We start from the raw sequence: 22,489 nt of genomic DNA, 5'->3' as shown, positions 1-22,489 counted from the left end.
AATAATTTTAAAGCAGTTAAGGCTGGGCGTTGGTTGTAACAGGATTCGAGTTAGTTAAGAAAAAAAAGTTTGTATGGCTGTTAAGCTCATTCAATGTAAATACATATTTTTAAAAGTATCGCTTGAATATTCTTTAAACATAGGGCCTCGAAAAGGTTTTTTTTAAATTTAATTTCAAAACATTAAGCACGGGAGAATATCTGTGATGTCTTTCAAAATTTGAGTTATACATATATAGTCCAATGCACAATTCATTTTAATGCACCTTTCAACTCAAAGATGATTGCCATTATATTCACAACCTCAAAGGGACTGGGGATGCAATTTTGCAACAATTTGTATCATGCTTCTCGTGGGCTGATTTCAGTTGACAACGCGTGTGCTGGGTTTGAACTCTATAATTTGCTCTTATGTCCCCGCATTAGGAGCGTACAGTGAACTAATGAGCGCTTGCTTCTCCGAATGTCACATTTATTTATTTTCTTCTGCAGAAAGTTTGAGGAAAAGCGGAGGGTTTGCACCAAGTCCCAGCCGTTCCTGGTAAAGCACCGGACACATCCATACAGACAGATACGCACACACTTCATTCCTCGATGATTTTGTTTTAAAGAGTGTGATCTGGAATGGTGCTGTATTCTGTCACTTACCTTACACTTTTAAAAAAATGAAGTTTGACCAATAATCGTGTAAGAATAGAACAACGCACGCACATACACACTTGCATCCAGTCTTAGTATGTGTAGAACTTAATACTGACATTGCAACGACAGGAACGAAAGATGGACAAACAGAGCTGTCTGGATTTTAAATAAAGTGCAATTCTTCAAGAAACCCTCTGTTCGGCTTGCAGCGATGACAACATACCACTAGATAGGATTCAATACGTTTTACACAAGTTTTTTTTTGCTTTCCCCCCTCCCCACCCCGAGATCCCTCCACTCCCTCCTCCCCAGGAGGTTGTCTATCTTAAGCAGTTTTACCTTTTGAGAGGAGATGGCATAAATCTCTTGACAAGGGAAGTGTTATTGATTACATTGTTAAGATACAAGCAGACACACGCATTTTGTGTCCTTTACAGACTAAAGACTGGCGTAAGTTTATTTTAAAATATCTAATTGAGAGACGTAAACTGCGCTAGGAGAGGAATATAGGGCGCTACAATTCCAGGCCTTTTTATCTGAGCACTCAGATGCTATGCCGCCTAAGGTGTGTGACTGAAAAGATTCTCCCGTCGTGCCAAAAAGGGCTGTTCATTCATATCCCTGTGTATATATATTTGATAGCGGTTTGATGCGGTGAAGCACTTTTTGGAAGCACGATAACCCGATTACCACTAACTTGTGCCTTTGATGCTCCAATTCTAAATTTATGTAATCAGACTCCCCACGCTCTTTCTAAAGTCTTTTAATAAATGTCTATTAAAGCGCCACAAAAACGGGATAAATTTACTGTAGCTGCCGCCTTACAGGAAATAAATGCTAATGATGGATTTACCACCAGGGATTCGCCTTCAACTCCACCAGACTGCTGTTCGCGGCCCAGTCCTCTACAACTCAAAGCTTCCACACTATTTATTTTCAGTTCAAATTGACATTTCTTCGGAGGGGAATTAATTTATTGACAGCACCACGAAATAATGTTTCCCCTCTCTACTCCTCCGACTTTTTTTTTCCTCATAAACGAGTGATTTGCGAATCCCTTTGTGCAAACTTTTTTTGCAGGCTTCATTGAGATGTCTCTGTTCTGCTTGTCTGTCAAGTTATCTCTATGCACACAAAGAAAGTGCTTCTAAATGGACTTAGTGCTCAGCGTGTGTGCTCTCTAAATGTTAGAAAATTGTGCCATCTACCCGTTATCCACAGAATTGTCACTTAAGGACCTACTTCGAGTTTCAACCACAAGTTAAACTCAACAGGAGCGGGACTGATTCAAAGTGGAGGAAGGCTATATTACCTTAATGCTTGCATTCAGACAGAAGTTAACTGCTTCACTTGATTTTTTCTCCTGTTTCTCATATTAATAATGTTCAGTTGGATTAAACCCAGCCTATCTTACCCACCTGTTAGCCTGAAATGTAGCAACCAACGTTTGAGGACTGTGTAAGTTGCACAGAAATTTGAACACCGCTAAAGCTATATCCAATAACATATTTTGTTCCATTATTTTTACGATGAGGCATCACTGATTTGTTTCCTCGGGGAAAAACAGGCTCCTGTTTTTTAAAAAAATCAGTTCTGGTATTTCCAATAGCGAATAAGGTGCGCACACACTAAAGGAGTAATGCACAGGGATATAATTCGCAGGCGTGAGGGGATTACGTTTGCTCTACCCACTAAGCGAGAATTTAAACAAATCATCCTCGTATTATCAGAAGTGTTTCCCCGTTTCTTCGACTTTTAAGTCCACGGGCACTTCTATATTCATCCTACTGATGAGAGGAGCACACCAATGTAGATTGAATGGTATCAGACACCAACAGTTTTTTTTTGCGTTGGAACTGATGTCAATGCACAGACAAGTACACTGAGCCGAGTACATTAATAAGGAAACCAGTTTTGTAACTTTGGCGCTCCGGTTCGAGAATTTCGTTGCAAGCACTTAGCAACTCGTATTGGAGAGCAGATATTCCCCAAAACGGGCTCAAGGGTATAGGAAACGTTCCTCCAAATTTCAGTCGTTATTCCCAACACTTAACTGAAATAACTCAGAGCTAATAATTAAACAGACCCTAGAGTTTGGACGGGATTTTACAATCAAACAAGCATTTTTGTTGCCTGTTTCTAATTGCTAGACGAGATTATGTGAATGCTTCGGAGATGCAGCCTAAATTGTTAACAAAAGTTGCTGGTTGTTGAGTAGCTGCGTGCTAAAGATGAGGCTGATTATATCATTGCTACGCACCATAAATGAGATGTTCTGGGATCTGAGGGTCAACCATCGATCCCTTCCTATGTAACGAAAGGACGGGTTAATTTTCTCTCATTAGCATTCCCATTGCACAAACCTACAGATTGACAACTAACACATCTGCTCTGTGCTTAATTTTTTAAAAAAAACGCCTTGCCCAAGTCAGAAAACACAAGTCTTATTTTTTTTTGTGTGTGTGCCTTTTGCTAGTTGTGGAAAAAAAACACACGATGACACCCAGTCATTCCCTGCTTTCCAGTCAAGTATTTGTCTCAATTCCACCTTTTTTTTGTTTTATTATTTCTTTTTCCCTCTTTTCTCTCCCCTTCATCCCCGACGTCCAACCACATTCTGTCTTCTCACACCCTCACCCTTCCTCTTTCTCTATATCCCAGCGCCTTGATGTTTTGTTTGCTCTGTGAAATAGACGAGGTTTCGTCGGCACCAAAGTGGCAAAGTTCAGATTGAGGGAGAGGGTGAGAGAGAGAGAGAGAGAAAAAAACTCCATCAAGACGAACAAAAGGATGCCTGGGCTTGGAAACTATAGCATGGATATGAAAACCGCAGTTTCGACTGGTGTGTGTATGCGTGTGTGCGTGTGTCTGTGTGTGTCTGTATGTGTGTGTGTCTGCGTGTATTTTAAAGGTTTCTTTGAACTGCCTTTGTGCTGAGTCGGCGCTGCTTCTTGCCAATGCAAGTCACGGTCATACGAACTTTGTGTTAACCTTTTATGTCGAATGAATCTTTTCATTTGGAAAGCCATAAATCTCATTCCGTAGCTCCTTTTGTGCAGCGCGCTACGACTTAGTAAGCCAAGTGTGCGTTCAACAACAAAAAAAGTAGGAAAACAAAAGTTGCAACCGATAGAAAGTATAACTTTAAAAGCAAACAAAAAAATCAGATTCCAGTGTAAAGTGCGGGACTGGCTGTTCACAGGAGGCATCGAGGAAGCAATCGAAGTGGAAACGGAGCGCTCACATGCACAGTAAGCAAGCTATTTTCTAAAAACCTCCTTCAAGGTTTACATGGAGACGATGATTTATCGTTTCGAAACGGTCATTATTTTGGTGAATTTCAAGTAGTTAGGACCTGCTGTGAGTGAGCCGAGTGGTTAGAAACGGGACGAAGGACAGTGAGGGTGTGAGAGAGAGTTACAGCAAATAGGGAATACTTAAAATAAATGGTCATTTGAAAAGCATGCTTGTAAACGAGGTGAACAGCGACACGCACACGCGAAAAAGAATCTTTTAGCCGAAGTTTATGTCGAACTGTCAGCAATTGGGGAGGGGGGTGGAATGGGGGAAGGGCTTGTAAATGTTGTGCATGCGCGAGAAGGGATGAGTAAAGAGAGAGCGGGGGAGAGAAAGTTTTAACATTAAAGGTCTGGCCTGCAAAACTCTCCGGCTGTAAATGGAAATATCAGGATCCCATTAAACCATGACTGTTAGACTGGTCATTCCCGTACTGTGATGAATTTGTGTGTTTTATTCTTGTAAGTGAGTCTTTTTTGTGTAGGGCGGGTTCGGTTTTATTTTAAAACTAATCGTTGAGTTATTGGTATGTGATTGCCCGTTCGTTATGTACGTTTGGAACCTACAGTAATAATTTTAACCATAAAATGTTCTTTAGACTGCGTATGGACTATCCGCTGCGTCGTCCGGTGTTCCAATCACCACCTATTTGTTTCCCTTTCCCTCCTTTTTTTCTCATCTCTCTCCTCCTTTGCTTCCTTCTCTTTCTTTTCCTACCTGCGAACGTTTCATTATTAATACGTTGTCCCAGTCCACTATTACAACACCCTCATCTCTCCTCCCACCATCACCACCCCCGCCCTAGTTGAATCTTTCTATCATTGGGCATCATTGTGGGACAGCTGTGCTTACCACTATCGGTACAGGAGGCATCAATCCTCTCTCAGTGTTCCACTCAGACCGTTATTAATTGCCACTACAATGCTGATGATTTTTAACTAATAACAAAGTTGTAAATTAACGCGTTCCTTCAAATATTTCTAATTTGTCAACACTGATTGATTTGATTAATACTCCGCTGGTGTAGATAGTGTTGCAACCACGATATTGGCTATGTGACTATTAATGTAGACTGGTAGCTTTCTGTTAGGGCAAACTTAATGAAACAAATGCATTTTTTTTGTTATTGCTGTTGTTAATGGAACTATCACTGCAACCTTTAGTTAAAAAGCGATCGCAGGGTTAAGATTTCTATCGCAACAGAATGTAAAATGTCAATGTATTCTGCATGTCTGTCCACTACAGTGAGTGGTACAGTACAGCACTTATTAGAGTCCCATATTTATTTATTCAAGTCAACATTTCCATAGATACTTCACACGGCAGTTGCCTTGATCAATGTACCTTCCAATATATTTATTATTTTAAGAAATCACCCGAAGTGCTGTGCCGAGGTGCTGATGCTTCAATACGGCATGTAGAACACCTGGAAGTCAAGAGAATACTGTTAAACTTCGACCTCTGGTCCTTTGGTTTTTTTTTGGGATAAAGCCGGGGAGAGAGCGGTTTCAATCGTCTCAAAGGATGGTTAAAAAGCCTGAAAGAATAGCTCGCTCTGATGATGAACTTACTGCCAGCGTTAAGCCTTTAAGCCCTTTGGCGGATTCTGACACTTTTCTATTGGAAAACAGTAACTAAGATTTGCAAAGTTCCCTCGTTCTACGAACATCTATTGTTTCATTCTGTTTCCAGCGGCTTCACTCGGTTCTGACAATCTATTATTTATATACATATATAGTGTATCCATTTTTATTCCTAATTGCTTCAAAACTAAATCCAGGAACATCCAGCTCGCACGAATTTGGTGAATCTGCCATATTAAGTAGGAACAAGCAGCAATCTATTTTATTTTCTTTATCAGTCTTCAGATTACAAGTACAAACGTGCTTGTGCGAAACAAACTTTCTACAGAAATTAAACTTAAATGGAAGTTGCAACATCAATGGGACCATATATATATGAGGAATTCAATCTGCCGAGTATTGTGACTCGTTTTTAAATAGGTTGTATTTGTGTGCATGAAACCTTTGTCTGGGTTTGGGAGCAAAGCTTTTCAAGCAGACCTAGCGATAGTTCAGGGTCACTGGCAATTTACTGTCCCATTACTTTAAAGCCTGGCACCCCCAAAACTATTCAAGAAATAAGAAAATTGGAACGACTGCTAAATACTACTTTGACGATCTGCTCTCACATAACCTGCTGAAGAGTTCGGTTCATTTGAACAGAAATTATATCGAGACATTTCAGGGACACAAATGGCGCACATTGGGCGTTCACAGTATGAATGGAATATCTGACTATGTCATATAGTAGAACTCACACAAAATGCACTTCAACAGTAAACATTTTGTTCAAAGACATGAATCAGGGAAACGCATTTAAGTCTTTGTAATAAAGGTGCTATAAAATGTGTTTCAGCGAGTTGCTGGTGCATTATTTGCACTTCATGTTATATGATAATAGTAAGGAGAAGTCGGCTTCACGAAAATGCATTGGCCTAAATGATGTCCTGATTGATCGAGGGACATTTATTTATTGTTAAAAGCACAACCCTTAAAGCACAACAACATCCTTCAAGAACTCGCCTGCTTCTGAATGATCTGGTTCGTTTCTCCGTCTTGATTTGGTACTAAGGAGTAAAGAATCTACACATCAGGCCCAACAGAAAGTTTAGACTTCCATTATCATTCGCTTGGGAGTCAGAATAAGGAATCATATGGTGAAATAGCAAGTAGTTAATCCTTATAACATCCACTCAAATTTGGTTGTGAAATCGGTGGCCAGCAATAATTTATTTACAGAGTGAGTCACACATCTTGTCTATTGATGACATCTTCTTCACCCACATCTGCTTACTGCCTTCCAGTAACAAGCAGAATCTGTAAAACAGTTTCCATCCCTCCCCCCAAAAAAAGTCACACGCACTGAAGTCTTCGCGGATTTCTGTATTGCAGATTACGTACAATATAATCTTCAGTAAAATCATTGCCAAAATATGCAGAATATTTATTAGAAAGTGTGACAAGCCGTGAAAGTGTGGAAGTGTATCAGCTGGTGCCATGATTGTAGAATCACAATTAAATACATTTCATACTTCCACTTTCTAATTGAAAATTGTATGTTAAGTACAGCAACTAAATGGGGCTGAAATTATATCTCCAATTCTCCCGAATTATAAAAGCAGGGTTATGTTACAATTAAGTCCCCAATTAATTTGGTACAGTTAACTGATACTAATTCCCAAAAAAAACAAACCATTACAGCAGATTTTGATAAGTATCGCCGAATAGGAAAGAAACACAGGCGGTCATTGAAATCATAGAATGCTCTTTCTAATTAGGATCAATGCTATAGGGTTATATTTAAAACATTTAGCCCCCTCTACAGCATTACTTATCGTAGTTTTAGATTGACACTCTGGCTTTTAAGGCTCGAGCAGAGACTAATATTTATGTGTATGTTTGCAGTCATTTATTTAGCAATATAAAATCTGATTCGATTGTTAGGCAGATCATTTTATTGTATCAATACCTCACCAGGCACGATTTCTAAGCGATTAAAAAAATGGCTGCTCTGTGGCAGGTTATCAACTGCCGCCATGCCGTGGACGCGGATAAATGAGACTGTTTATTACTCGTATTAATAAATAATTCCGGCTAGCATTGTTCAGTATTTTAATCGTAATTTTCAGATTTTATTAAGAAGAACAAAACAATAACCAAAAAGAACTGCGTTGGAATTAAAACTAGTGAAATAACATGTATCTGCTGAGCAGTTAAAAACAATTTCATTCACTGGATATTATACCACTCTGCCGATATATCAAGGAAATAGTCAGGGCAGATTATTTGCTTTCATAAATTGACCGCGCTGAGCAGCTACCCAAGTAGACTGGCCTACATAGTTCCAGCATAATCAATGATCGCGGAGATATATTTAATATCCCAGAACATATTGATCTCAGATACTGCATGCATTTTATTTGTTCCTGTAGAATGACTTTTTTGGTATATATTGATGCACGTACTCTAAGTATATCTGGAATCTCGGTTCACCTTCTAGATGTCCATTGGATTGACCCCACAGCTCCGATCCTTTCCCAATATGACGTTCGAATAGACAACATGTACCTTAGTGCTTTGTCTGTTTGTGTTTTAATATGGATCCCTTTTTAATTTATGATTTGCCCCCCTCTCCCCGAAGATCCGACTATTAAACCGCGCTCAGAGTGAGTAGATTAAATCGAATCTGAGATTGGAATCCTGGCCCGTCACGTGACTCCGAACAATTGCATTTATTACAATATCAAGACAATCAAACATAAACCAAGTCTTATTAAAATATCGAACACACTGCATCCATTCAAATAGGCAGAGAACAAATGACTGAGATCGGGGCTGTTGTATTGTGTGAATAATATTTCATATCATTATAGTACGTTGTTCAATATATTAATAAAAATAACATGCTTATATATTTGTTTTAGAACTAGATACCATGGCATTGTGTTTACTAATCATCACGCGCATGATAGAAAAAAAAACGGTGGATCGGAGTCAGTAAATTTGCAACATATTGGGTACAGCATAGAGAAGCAGTGACGCCAAAGTTCTAACGTTTGCATCTTCTGAAACTGAAAATTGATTCGTACAACGATGCATTTTATTAAAAAAAGTCTTCCGAAATGGACTTATAACTCTTGGCTGTTGTAGTGTCTCTGAGAGCAATGATACGCACGCATATCTGCAGTAGGCCAAATTCGCTAGGTTACTGCATTAAATACTTCACGAATTAGAAATATATTTCAGGAGCGTTCCTAGAATTGATCCCGACGCTAAATATATATTCAGGTTTACCAAAAAAAAACGAGCTCCAGAATAATTTACATTAATACAGCAGAGGGGTTTTTATCAGTATGATAAAGAACTGAAAGAGTCCTCATTTCCTCTCAGATAAACAACACCTGAAGAGATGTCCAGAAAGTAGTTCCGCCCTCTGTTCATTATTACAAATGTTTCCACACTCTCCAACACTTAGAAATGAATTCAAATGCTCCTTTCCAATAAAACGATGGTCGATGATTTACAGCCTTCACAATCGCGTCCGGCTAGATTTAATAAGTCCCCAACTCTAATAAGTGTCGATTTTGCAATGAATTCTGTTCTGCCTTTTTAATTTTGCACTGTCAAAATATAAAATCTCTTGATTCTCCTGTATTAAATATCATATGAATTGTTAGGAAACTTGATGCACAAAAAAAGCCTGACTGATATTCTGTATCTGGTACTTTAAAAATGACAAATGTCTTGTCAAATGTAGAAAATCTATTCCATCTGGATCTCCACAATTACTCATTCAGTGAAATGCGGCTGGAAAGGTCTGACGGCGCGTCACATAAAATAAATTTGTAATGTAATAGCAAAAACGTAGGGATAATTTGCTGCTAATCGTCTTGTAGCATGGTGCCGGAGAGGAAATCAGCTGGCCAAAGAGTGGGACGGGGTTTGAAAAGAAGAGGAAAAAGTTTATAATTAGCGTTGGGACATAAAGCATCATATTTTAAAAAATCTTTATGTTGGAGTGCTATGTGTTTCTTGTTTTATAGTCCAGGGAGAGTTGGATAAGTGCCTGACCACTGAATTAATAATGGCCAGTTTCTCGGCTGCCTGTTCTGTTGGAGCCGGGTTTTATACTGTAATCATTAGCAGCCCCTCTGGCTACATGTTTTGCATCGGTGTAACACTATGACACAGTTGTAATACAAACTCCTCAGTCTTGCTTTGCATTTTGTGGCAGGAAGTTTAACAGCAGCAGAATTCATCCTCACTCTTTTGTTTAAATTGTAATCATAAAAATTCCGACCAACTATGATATTTATAAGTGAAAAATAATATAGCATATTTATCAAACATTTTTGCCCTACCATCTTTCAATTTGGATTGAGGGATAGAGTGAATTTACGATTCAATGGGATGTGTATTATTACTTTTTTCATATTCATTTTTGTATCGTTTAACGTGGATTGCTAATGTAATTAATTGGCATTATATAACTTTGCCATTAGCAGATAAACCACTGAGCGTCCGAGTAAAGCAATACTTTAATGTGAGCGGTTCAGGATCAGCACGTCAAAAAAGATGCAGTTGCCGGTGTCTAATAAAAGGTTCAATAATTTAATGAAAAGTTGCAAAGGGTAACGATGTGTGTGTCATGTTTGAGAGACTGTTTGATCTGCTCACTGCTTTTGGTGTGCACATCCCACAAATGACAGCGGGGTGGCGCTAATATCTGTGGTTTCTCTGCTGTACTTTCAAAATGGTGTAGTACAATCAAGCACAAAAGAATTTTACATGATTGAATTTGCTTGGCGGGGGTGCATAAAATGTGACAAAATTCCACACAGATTTTGTGGATCTTTATAAAACAAAATTGTGTCGAGCTGCACACAATTTGAGCATTAACATTGCTGACTGTCTGCTGCAGTAGAGTTTTGCAGAGTAAAAGTTTTTTTTAACAATATTGAAAGAAATACTGTAGCGCAGCGAATCCGATATGTTGCACAAAGGGGTTCCCTTAATTTGATCCTGTTTGTCAACTATCTTTACTTCAAATGCGGAGTATCTGACAAACTGTGGCGTCTCCGAATTTAGTTAGATTATAATTTTGGTTTTGCTTTTTTAAAAAGTCCCCGAGAATACAAATCTGTATTCAATAACTGTACAGAGCCTTTACGTGTAATGATTGACTTTGCATATTTGCCCCTGTCAGTGAACAGAATGAACTCAGCTATAAGGTATTGGAGAAAATAAACACGTTAAACTGTAGAACAAACCATTCATTCAAAATGATTCTTTCATTAGATTCATTGCGAAATTTTTTTTTATTTCGTGAAATTTATCAAATATGAAAGCATCGAAATGTAAAATAAAAGCGATTAACCCTAATGTATTAACTCACCACGCCCCAAGATCTTTTAAGACCTGATGTTTTTAACTCCCCTTTGGCACCCTTTTTAGCAACGAAACGTTTACTTGTTATTTCTGTGTTATACTAGAGAACATGAGGAAAGTCGGGCAGGTGAAGTTTGGTGATTGGAACCTGTAGCAGCTAAATGCCCACAACTAAATACGATTGAGTTCGTATGGTGTGTTGAATTCATTTAATTCTGAGTTAACCTAAAATCTTGGAATATTCATTCATGCCACCCAATTAAAAGCACATGACAAAGAAAAGGCAGACATTTCCACAGCTAGTATTTATTTAATTCTTTTTTCGGCGCAACTTCGTCAATCGTCAACAAACGTGAAACACTTTAATTATGAGTATAGTTTTTCTCAGTGGAGAATCGTTTGATTTCAGACTGAGTTCGTGTCATCACACAAAGCTTCCCAGTTCGTTTCATTTTGCGGTAAAATTTGGAATTTGGAATTTTGCAGCAAACTGACGCTAGCATACGCACAATTGTTGCCTATCCACTTTCTTCAAAATCCCAAGCTTTTGATCGTGTTAGTTTATTTTATTTTGTGGGATACTGCGGATCTGCAGGATAAACTGTTCGAGTTATTACTCAGTCAGGTACTAGGAGGCGCTGGTTCCTATACAAAATTATGTGCTAAAAAGCACAGTTCTTTGTCTAGGTAGTGTGAATAGAAGGTGATATCAAATCCTAAGATTAAATTCTTGGGAATGAAAGCCAACGTACCTCTAATTGTAAAAAATAATCGCATCGCCCGGTGTTATTTTAAACCCTATTGGTTGCGAATTAAATTATCTTTATTAAAGGGCGCCTTATCAAAATGGCTTTGCTGAATTATCTGTGCATCCTTTGTAAATGCATAAACTAAATCAAGCTTTTTTTAATTTAAAGGATATATTCTCTGTTATGAATTGAAAGCAAGAAAGACAGTGTCTGTATATTTCTTTTGGTTTATCAGTGCAAAATGAGCTGAATCATATTAATCGGTTTTCGTTGAATATTATGTGTCAAGGATGCTGTTTGTCTTGTGAAATTAAAAGTGACATTCCAACATTAAAATCTCTTAAATGTAATAAGTGAAGTCGTACCACGGATTTGTTCGGGGTCCTGATAAATAAGCCAGCAAAAGACGAAAAGGCTAATCAATGCAACTATATTTTCTCCACGACGGTTGGGGAACTGATAGATTGTAATTGAAAAGAGCAGATATAAAAGTGAGGGCCAATCTAACCGTACCAAGCGAGTACCAGCAAAAAGAAACATTAACACATGCTACCGCCAAACTTTTAAACATTTCATGTTAAGATCCTCAAATTGATAAATGAAATGCTTCTCGCTTTGTTGAAACAATAAGAAAAGCACTAATAACTGTTCTACACGTTAAAAATTAAAAGAAAATGGGTGAACTTGTGCAATTTGGCACTGACTTAGAATCACAACTATTCAACTAGATGTTATGCAGAAAAACTATTCGAAGAAATAATCTGCGGGAAATTTATTGCCCAAATGTATTGAATATTGTTAACTCACAAACATAACAGTTCACAAAAATCCTGATATTCGAATTAACTTTCAATTTTTCGCATTAAAATAAATTGCAGGTATATACCAAGGATGGAACAGTTGTCATAAATTGCAAATCAATCCACTTGTGATCCGTTATGGGTCTGTGTTCCCAGCATAAATTTCATTGAGCCTCATAGTCCTCGGTGATTTTTCTAATTTCCTGTTTTCTTATAATCTTTGCAATCGTCAGGTTGTCACCTTCTCTGCATCAATATAATAACGTCCAGAGTAAATCAATTTGTTCTTTACATTTTGATCCTTTTTGAAAGCTGATTTCAGGTTATAAAACAGGCTAATTTATTTGCAGATTTCAAGAAAATGGACAAACGGGGTGTTTGCATTTTTTCTCCGTGAAATTATGTCTAGTCTAGTTAATTTTCCGTCACTAATGTGCAAAAAGGTAAAGTGCTCAGAAAAGCATTTTTAATCATCATATTACAGACTCAGTTCAAATCCCAGAATCCAATGCTGGCATCATATTTTAAGAATCGATCCAAGACTTAAAAGCACAACAATCTTTTTTTTTAATAATGAATGTTTTTAATATTATTTATGGAATGGCCTGATCAAACGCTTTAAAATATTACAGCAGGGTAGCACAATCGTTGTATTTATTATAGAACTATTATCCTGTCGAATGCTGTGCGTTCACGTGAAGCGTACATCTTCCCGCTAGCTATAAGGGAACAAAGTCATCAAGAACAAATTCACAACTTTTTTTAAAAAAAATAACTTTCATCGTATTTCATTTGAAGATGCCTAACGGACTATGGTAGATGTGCAAGGTTTTTTTTTCTTGAAGTTACCTGAACTCATTTATCTGTTGATATTTCTTTCAAAAATGGCCTTGAAGGTAAGGTCAATTGGATGACGGCATGGGAAATCACTATGCACATTGATAATTAAAACAAGAAAGTTATCATGCAGGGCATAGTTTTTTTTCCCTATTCTTTTCCTCCATGTTGTGATCAACTGATGTGATGTTCCAACCAAAATCTATAGTATCTAAACAAAGATATTACGTGGAATACGTATGATATTAACTATTAACAAAAATGCTCTAATCTAAACTCCTGCACTCAGGCTAATTGGGCTCTACGAACCTGTACGTTCTGTGTTCTTTGTTTGATTGCATCAAGTTTCTGAACACAGCATGAAAATTGGCATTTGTTTTGCTGCGTATGAGTGGGTAAATTTGCAGTTCTGTAAATTTGTATTCACGGAAGATGGGATGTTATGAATCAGTTAGTGTCTGCTCAGGAAAAAAAAACCTCCAAATCCATTAGGAAATATTTCGTTGTTTTCTGTATTGTAGTGTTGTATTCGGCTATTGAATCGGCATCATCAAATAGTACACGTTTTGAATCATGTTTGATAAATAGACTTTAAAGTTTATTGCGGCAGAATCGACGGCTGTGGTATAATAGAGAGAAATAAAGTTTGTTTAAGCGAGACTTAAGGTGTTTCAGAAACATGCAGTTGGCATACGTCAGAGCTACTTAGGGCATGAGTTTCTACAAAGCACCTGTTGAAGAACCATCTTTGACAAGTTCACTGCTGAATGTATCAATACCGACGCCCAGGCAATATATTTAAATATATCAAAGCTTTGAAATTATCCCATATCTGCTAATGTAGAAAATTAATGTATTTTATTGCCTATAGCTAATATCAATTAGTTTGCGAACCTAGATCTCCGTTAACTGAAATTGTATAGCTTTTGGAGTTAATAGTGACTTAACGTGAGTTAAAATAAAAGAACTGCGTATCTGGAACGAACGCGCACAGCGTAACTAGCGAAAGCTGCGTCGTACCTTCCCAAACTTAAGCATGAAACAAATGAACGCATAACTCAAATGGCATCGAATTGAACATTTCAGCCACTTAACATCTTTCTTTTTGACGTTTCTGGCATTTTATTTCACAAGTTACCGTTTGCGTTCTTCCGTCTTCTCCCTTCTCCAGTAGTTTAAAATCTAGCAGCCACTTTTAAATGTCAACATTGCGGAAAAGCTGTCAAGATCGACACGTCAAGTACCTCCTGCTGATTTTTTTAAGCGAAATTCGAATCTAATCAACAATTCACATCGCTAACAGTTCAATCTCTCTTTTTTAACAATACTCCACAGATGGCACTGTTACAGGTGCTGGAAGCTCCAGCGTATTCCGCTTGGGAGGAAAAGTTTCAAGTGGGACAGGTACAATGAAACCCCTGTAAATAATTTACTTATAAGCTTTGGGCAATGAAAATAGCTTGACAGCACTCTCCTGCATAAAAAAAATAAATTTCGATCAAAATGTCCAACATCCTTGCTTTAGCAATATACAGCAAGGAAGGTATAGCCGCAACTGATGTATTGCAGTATTTATTTCCTGTCCAATTTCCCTTATTCCCGTGGCTCCCCCATCCCTTCCCAACGTACCCCCATTTCCCAATAGGGGAGTCTAGAGGCAATGAATTTTGGGGAGTATTCTGTTTTGCAAAGGGAATCTCGCCCTCACGTGAATTAAGCCAAAATGCACAAACCCAATTAGAGTCCACTAAAAATTCATCACATTCGCAAGACCTTAATGACTGGAATGGAAGATTAATATAGAAAAAAAAACACATATGAGGCACGACCACCTCAATATTAAAAACAATCACTAGTTGTTTTAACACAGGACCGCTATGATGTTTTGCAAGGTAAAGTAATAATAATTTTAATATGGTTAGGTTCGCAATAGCATGATTTCTACACCACACAGATCTCGAGGACTTATAAAGATCCAGGATGCATTAAATATTAATATAACGCGAATTCCCCAGCCCTGAAAGTAAAGAAAACTTTTGGGAATATAGGATTGTAAGGATCGAAATAATTGCCTAAATTAAGCAATTCATACAACTTAATACCCTACATCAAAACACATAAAACTAAGCCGAATTTATTCCAAGGACCAGTCTCCACTAACATTTGAATCAATGCGTTGTTTAATTCTCACTTTAATAATTTTCGTAGAATCTAACAGCAGAAATCGGGGTAAATTGTTCAACCTGATGCGATATCTGTCAAAAGTTTACATCAAAGACACAATATTATTCAGTTACCAGAGAAACTGTCTCCTCAGATAAGAATATCTTAATTATAGCGACACAAAGGTAACGATTCTAAAAAAAAATAAGATTTGTAAAAAGAGCCTTTCGGTCTGCTTCTTTGATGGTTTTCTGTAACGGATCACGATGAAGTTCTGAATCGGGGAAGCCTGAAGTTCGCTGAACTCGGTAGCTATAAGTAAACACGTTGTCAGATTGGAATAATCTCTCTTCTTTGGGTTCTGAGAAAATTTCGGCCTCACATTCTTAGATGTAGCTAAATCTACTTTCTCCTCGAGCCGATAGTGGCGTACTTCGTGTCTTGGACAATAATGTGGCAATTGTTAAAGTTTTGTGACCCATAAAATTTCGGGGTTAGTATTCTGGCTATGGTATGTAATTATGCAAAACACTTTTCATAAAGACTTGCCATTCGATCTAATGGCATAGTCTACGGTCCAAAACTCTGTGTGTCTGTGTGTGTGTGTGTGTGTTGGGGTTGGGTGGGAGGGGATAGTGATGGTGGCGGGGTGTCGTGGGGGTCATGGTTTGGGGGGAGATGTGGGTGGGGAGAGGCGCGGGGCTTACAGATTGCATTCACATAGAACCCTACAACACATCTACCTGCAAAGTTGCAGGCTGCGGTGAAGGTACCGATTCTCAACCCGTCTGCTTTAATTTAAAATTCATACCGAATGCATTATCTCAGTCTGTCCAAATATGCATCTGAGAGCAACCCCTGCTTATTTTGATTTCATGACAGTTATTGATAGCTGTGAGTGATTAGTGAAATCTATGTCCCTCTCTGGCCTGACGGGACATTGACAAGCGCCTTGTAAAATGTACTGACAGCTGAGACTGAATTAGTTGCATTTGCACAAAATTTGAGGAACCGATAATCAAGAAATCAAAGGAGAACTATGACATCCAACAGAAATATGGCTGCAAATCACTGATTACTTGGTAGAACTTTCTTTCATCATCAAGGCAAAAAAAAACAAAGGCTAACGTGTTAAATGCAACCCGACAAGCTGACACATGGAAAAAGCAACTATAGCTTATTGGCTTTGTACAGGGAGAGAGACAAAAAAAAAATCCAGTATTTTAAAAGGTTTTGTAATTATTATCTAAACTGCGACAAATAAGCACAGACGTGGGCTCACTTGAAATACTTCGTGATCGATTTTCCATTTCACTGTTTCAACGTCCTTTTTTTCTCCCTTAAGGAAAGATTTATATGGCCTCTGTAGAGTATGCTTCAGCGTTTTATTGATTAGAATTTTAACGAAAACGTAGCAGGTAGTTACATCGCAGATTTTGCAATTCAGAGAGAGGACTCTGCAGCAGGTGCCTTTATTGACGAAGACAAGTTGACTGAATTGGTAGCATTATTTAACTTTTAAGAGAAAAAAAATTATTGAGCAACATTTATTTAACAGGGTCTAATATTATTTGTCATGTTTAGTTAGCATGTCAGAATTATGTTTTTGGACCACGTGATACTGTTTAAAATTGACAAGAGACTCACTCTGAAACTGAACTGATTGACCTGCCCTACGGAACTTCCCTGACAGCAAGTGATTTAATCCCACATTACTTAGACGCGATGGAAGTGAAATCAACTGGCTAATGCGATATTTTATAAGTCCCCTTGTTTACTTTCAATTGCGTGACAGAATGCCCACGAATTTCAAGTTACATAAAGATTTAGCTAACAGATCCTAAATTTGTGCAATGATGAAGATTTGCCAAGAGCAGGAACGACCATCTATGGATGTTCAATGTAGACGCAAGTCTAACAGATTTTGTAGCGAAGGAAGCACTGCCGGAAAGAGAGAGGAGAGAGAGAGAGAGGCAGAAGATACTGGTTGTCAGGGGTCAGGCAGTCGGAGATTGCTTCTTGAGATCTTTCAAATTTCACACGTTTGAAGGCTTATAGGCTTACTGATTCGCATTTCAAAACAAGATCAGTGGATTCATAATCAAAAAATTGAGGTCTGTAGCTGGGCTGCATTTTGATGCACATAGATGTCTTGTAGGGTGAGTGAATTTGGAAAGCACTGTTCTGACACGTCTCTGATCGCTGGTATGACGGGTCTCGCTGAGAAAAGAGGAACTTGCTGTCTGTCTTGTTACCTCTCGACCATCAAAGCCGGAGTTAGCGAAAATTGGGAATCAAATTAAGTGGTGGTCCGAAATAAATGCCGAATGAGTGTTTTCTTTTTTCTGAGCACGAGTTGCTTGCGAGAGTAGCCCCGCAGTTTCCATCCACACTCGTGCATTCCTTTTTGAAAAGAAAAGGGTCCACACGCTGAGGAAAAGGGTCTGCAATCAGAGGGGAACACAGGACATCCAGTACAGTTCTAAACAAGTCATAGCCAGTGACGTTGAAAGCAACATCTTTGTTTTCAAGCAGCATTCTGCCGGCTGCATCAATGACGTCACATGCTAGAAGATGCTGCAAGAAAGGTTTGATGCAAAAGTGAATTACCCAAATAATTATATCCGTAATATTAAAAATGGTTGTCCTCTGCCAACTTGCAAAATTAATGCCACATTATAATGAAAAGACAATTATCAGTCGGAAATCTTACGATGCCTGCAGCTCGAAGCTATCAAATCAGATACTATCATTTGCTAATGTTAACGAAAATAGTTGGCTCTATAATAACCATCGGCAGTAATTTCGCTGAGGAAAAAAAGTTTGAAGCCAGGCAATCAGCAATAGTCTATAAAAGGACCAACTACCAAATTTCGTGTATAAGTATCATTGTGGAGACATTGAATTTTGGGGCGTCAGTTAATCTTTCATACATCACTATTTGTGATGGAGATCTATTGCTATTGAAACCTTAATGACTTATTGTGCAATGAAATTGTGTGGGGCATTACAGATATGAAGGATTTAATCCAGCTTCACAAATACACGTGGGCGTTTTCTTCACCAAACAAACTAACGACGCGTTTTGGGAAAAGGCAAGAAACGAAATTCATTGTCTTAATTAGTACTGGGCCACAAGTCAAATAAGTTGGCCGGACTTGCGGGGGGGTGGGAGGGGGGGGAGCGGAGGAGGGTGAGGGGAGGGAGGTTGATGTTGGGGGATGGAATCGAATGTCTCTTCTTGTAACATTTCATGTGGCAACATGGTATTGTAACTGAGTTGCGGATTTAATACATAAAAGAGCCAGGACTTCCCAGAAACTCCCTTTCAATAGATTTATTAGTTGCTTTGTTTGTAGTTTTGTAAATCAATAAAACTGTAATTAAATGTATACCCTCCCATGTATGGCAAAAGCCACTTAGCTCACATGGACATTTTGTTTAAAAACGACATCAATATTGATGGAAAATGAAATACAGATTAAGGGAAATAAGGATAAGATGAGGTAAAGGGCGTAAGGGTAATAAAGGTATGTTGAACTAAGGCGTTGCAAGGTACGTAGCGACCGAGAGTAAGAGAGTAGGACCAAGGAGCATTGGATACCAGCATTAGTACAGAAGGCTAAGTAAAGAATAAATTATTGTAAACCCGCCAGATGCAAAAAGCTGAAGAAAAAAAAAAGGTTTAAAGATGTAGCCCAATGAACAAGAAGAAAAGAAAGCAAGAGTGACAAACAATTTATGCAATAAGCAAAAATGGAGAGGAGGGCAAGAGTTGACAGAGGAGAGAAAGTGTGAGTCTGAGGAAAGTAAGATAGAAGGGGGCCAGAGATAAAGCTCTGTCCTGATTGATGACCAGTTTTTTGTAGCTGACATTACCATTAAATTATTGCCCAGTATCCTAGTTGTGTTGTCTGTGGCGAACCTCTACCACAAGCTGTTTAATTTTTTTCTAATAGTCTCACGCCTGGCTGCCTTTAGCTGCTCGCTATTAATCAGCAAGAGGCTCCACGTTCAGGAAGAAAAGCGTTTGCACTGCACGTGTTCGACAGTGCAGGATAGTCTGAACTCAACCATTTATACAATAAATTATTCTTATGAAGTACACTTGATATTTCGATAAAATTTCACGCACAATATATACAGCTTTGGCGTTCAAAGAATAAACAGCCTGCTGGAGAGAAAAACAACAAATCGGCCTGTCTCACTCGCTCTTATATACAAAACACAGCCAATCAAACCTGTGAGGCCGAAGCTAACGGGGCGTATTCATCTTGTGTAACCTCGGTGATATCAGTTCACTCAAATTCACCTCGGAAAGAAAGTGCTCTGTACTCAGACTAGCAGGTAGCAATTTTATCACAGTACAGTAACACTACTAAGTTTCCAGCATGGCTAGTGCAGTCAAATGAATATCGCAAAGTTATTTTGTCAATACATTTTACAGGGTGCATAGTCTCTGTTAGTGTATATCAGCAGCACGTACCACTTCGTAGATGCTAATAGTTAAGTATTCATTCCAACGTCCTCCGATCGAAAGAAGGGCATACTATTTGAAATCTTTCACTCTTTTACTTTCACCTATTTATCTATTTCAGATCAGTGTTGTTGAATTACCCTAATACATTGTCATGGGGTTGACATTATATTTTAAGGTGAATCAGATGTAATAATGCGTACGTATGAGCCCTCACAAAAGGATTCAGTTATTGTCATTCAGTGGCAACTTTGAGGGATCTTCAACTTTATACAAAATACGAACCAAATGCCAGAAATGCCGCTTTCCTTTAAAGCGAATGTTTCTTTAGAAAAAAGTTTTGTTCCAAAAGTAATGAAGTTGGAATTTCTCAGGGAGTGGAAAATAAATTATGCTTAAACGGCATTTATGTATTAAAGAAACTAACAACTTATAAAGATATCGTCTTGTTTATCCAATTCCAACCTTAGAGTGCCATGACCGTGTCACATTTAGATATTATAGCAATTTTCATCATTTGAACCAGTGTATCGACTGAACAAACTACTCCTAAGACTTGAGAACGCCTTGGCTGTACAGAAGTTGCATTTGTCTATCTCCAGGGCCTAGTCTCGCACTAATTAGACATTGTACTTGTTGCAGCTTAACTCCAACCTCAAACTAAGGCGCAGTCAAGATGATCTACATTTCTATCATGTTCAAGTTGATCTGATCAGCAAGCAGAGGTAAAAGGCATCTCGTTTTTTGCAGTAAACAGAAAATCTTCCCCTGGTTAATATTTCCTAGAACGTGGACAAAGAAGAAAATCAATAACTAGTAGGGAGCGTGGTGCAAAGATTCATAACTTTATGAGATTGAATATAAAAGTAAAGCAATCAAAACCACAATAAATGCCGCTGAGAGTGATCACGGGCAGACGAGAAAGACCAGAAAAAAAAGATAATTAACACATCCCCAACAACAAGAAGAGAGGGGCAACTATGCATTCTCCCTCAGTAAAGCAAATGAAATAAATGGCTCATCGCAGAAGACAGATAGTTCAATGGGACACGTGCAAACAAAAATGTAACTTATATAGTAACTTTTCTGCTTCATTGCGTCATTTCCCTTCTGCTTATTTGACACAGTTGAACCCAAGCTAACAGGAGGAAATGTCATTTAGGGTTATAGTATAGAAGTAAAAAGCATCAGATCTGCCTTCTCCAAACAGCTGTAGAATGTGGGTCCCTTTTAGATTTAAACTGAAATCTAGCCATTGAACCGAACCCGTAGATCGATACAAAAACAGAAATTGCTGGAAAAGCTCAGCAGGTCTGGCAGCATCTGTGGAGAGAAATCAGAGTTAACGTTTCGGGTCTAGTCGCCCTTCGTCAGAACCCGTAGATGGATGCGTGATTAGGGAGGGGGATGGGTGGTTGGGGTTGCTTGTAGAGGAGGCTCTTAGCACTTGCAGTTTCATAGCGGGACATGAGATTTGACTCAACTTGCATTTAGCGTTAGAATAAAGACAGGTATTGGGGTGTCCATAGGCTCTACACCTTGTTCTTCACTGGGGGGAAACGGATACCAACGCGAATTGTTTGGTTGGCCAGAGGAGTCTGGTCATTTACAGCAGAGTTTGGCGGGAATAGGAGACCATGAAGTCTGAGTAGGGCAGGGTGGATGGACAATGGCCTTGGAGAAAGTATCATTCCACATAGTTACATAGTTACAATAGCGCGAGAGATTAGTAAATCTTAGATGAACAAATGATGGTGCAGCACTATAAATTGAGCGCAACAATTAAACAGAATCTTAATTTACGTCTTGAGGAGATGACGTACATCCAAGGAACCTTCAATACAAGATGCAATCTTCTCAGCACGAAGTTTCCATCGATCAATTGTTGTAACACTTACATTAACAAAATTATGTCGAGCCAACAAATTCTAACAGGTTTATGTGAATAATGTCAGCAATATGCTAACTGTGAGGTAAAACTTCAAGAGTTGGAGCGGTTTCAACGCTAACTGCACCACATGAATATTCACCAATTGCAAATCTTTGATTGAAATGTCAGTACAGTCAAATGACATTCACCCAAGGCTGAAGCCAGTTTGTGTATTGTCAAGAGTTTGTAAGGTTAAAGACGAGGATGATCCAATTCTAGTTTCTAACAACAGTGCTCGCAATGGTTGATGCGATTTAAATACAAATTAAAGCGGGAAAGTGGACAATCTCTCCCCTCCACAACAGCAGAAATAAGACGTGCTTGAAATGAAATGAGGAGCAGAAAGGAGAAAAAGATATAAAAGTGCAGTTGATGTTCGCAGCCTCGATTCACAGAATTGCCATTCGTTATTCTTTAAGCCCCTTTATTGTTTAGAAACCATTGTTTCTGAAAGCGATTCAGGTTTTGTACTTGTCTGTAAGGTGCAATTGGCAATTTGACTGGAGAAAGGAAAATGCACAAGTAGAACTGTCAGAGAAGCAGTAAGAGTTAATTTTATACTTAGTGAAGTTCCAAATTGCCCTTGACATTTAACACACCTGTACCTATTGGGAGGTGTGGGATACCCAGAGGGGAAATTGAGGA

General features: G+C 38.4%; 1 long non-coding RNA gene across 1 annotated transcript in view; it reads left to right on the top strand.

Annotated features, from left to right (window-relative positions):
* Positions 1-3,442: 3,442 nt before the first annotated feature.
* LOC109927372 overlaps positions 3,443-22,489 on the top strand; it is a 29,057-nt gene continuing 10,010 nt past the window's right edge. The window contains exon 1 of the long non-coding RNA XR_002260295.2: positions 3,443-3,892. This is a non-coding gene — a long non-coding RNA (uncharacterized LOC109927372). The remainder of the gene's footprint in view (positions 3,893-22,489) is intronic.

The sequence above is a fragment of the Rhincodon typus genome, chromosome 33, assembly GCF_021869965.1.
Source record: "Rhincodon typus isolate 14 chromosome 33, sRhiTyp1.1, whole genome shotgun sequence".
NCBI classification, from domain to species: Eukaryota; Metazoa; Chordata; class Chondrichthyes; order Orectolobiformes; family Rhincodontidae; genus Rhincodon; species Rhincodon typus.
Note: the sequence above shows the minus strand (reverse complement) of the source record. Positions and strands in the feature narration are given on the sequence as shown.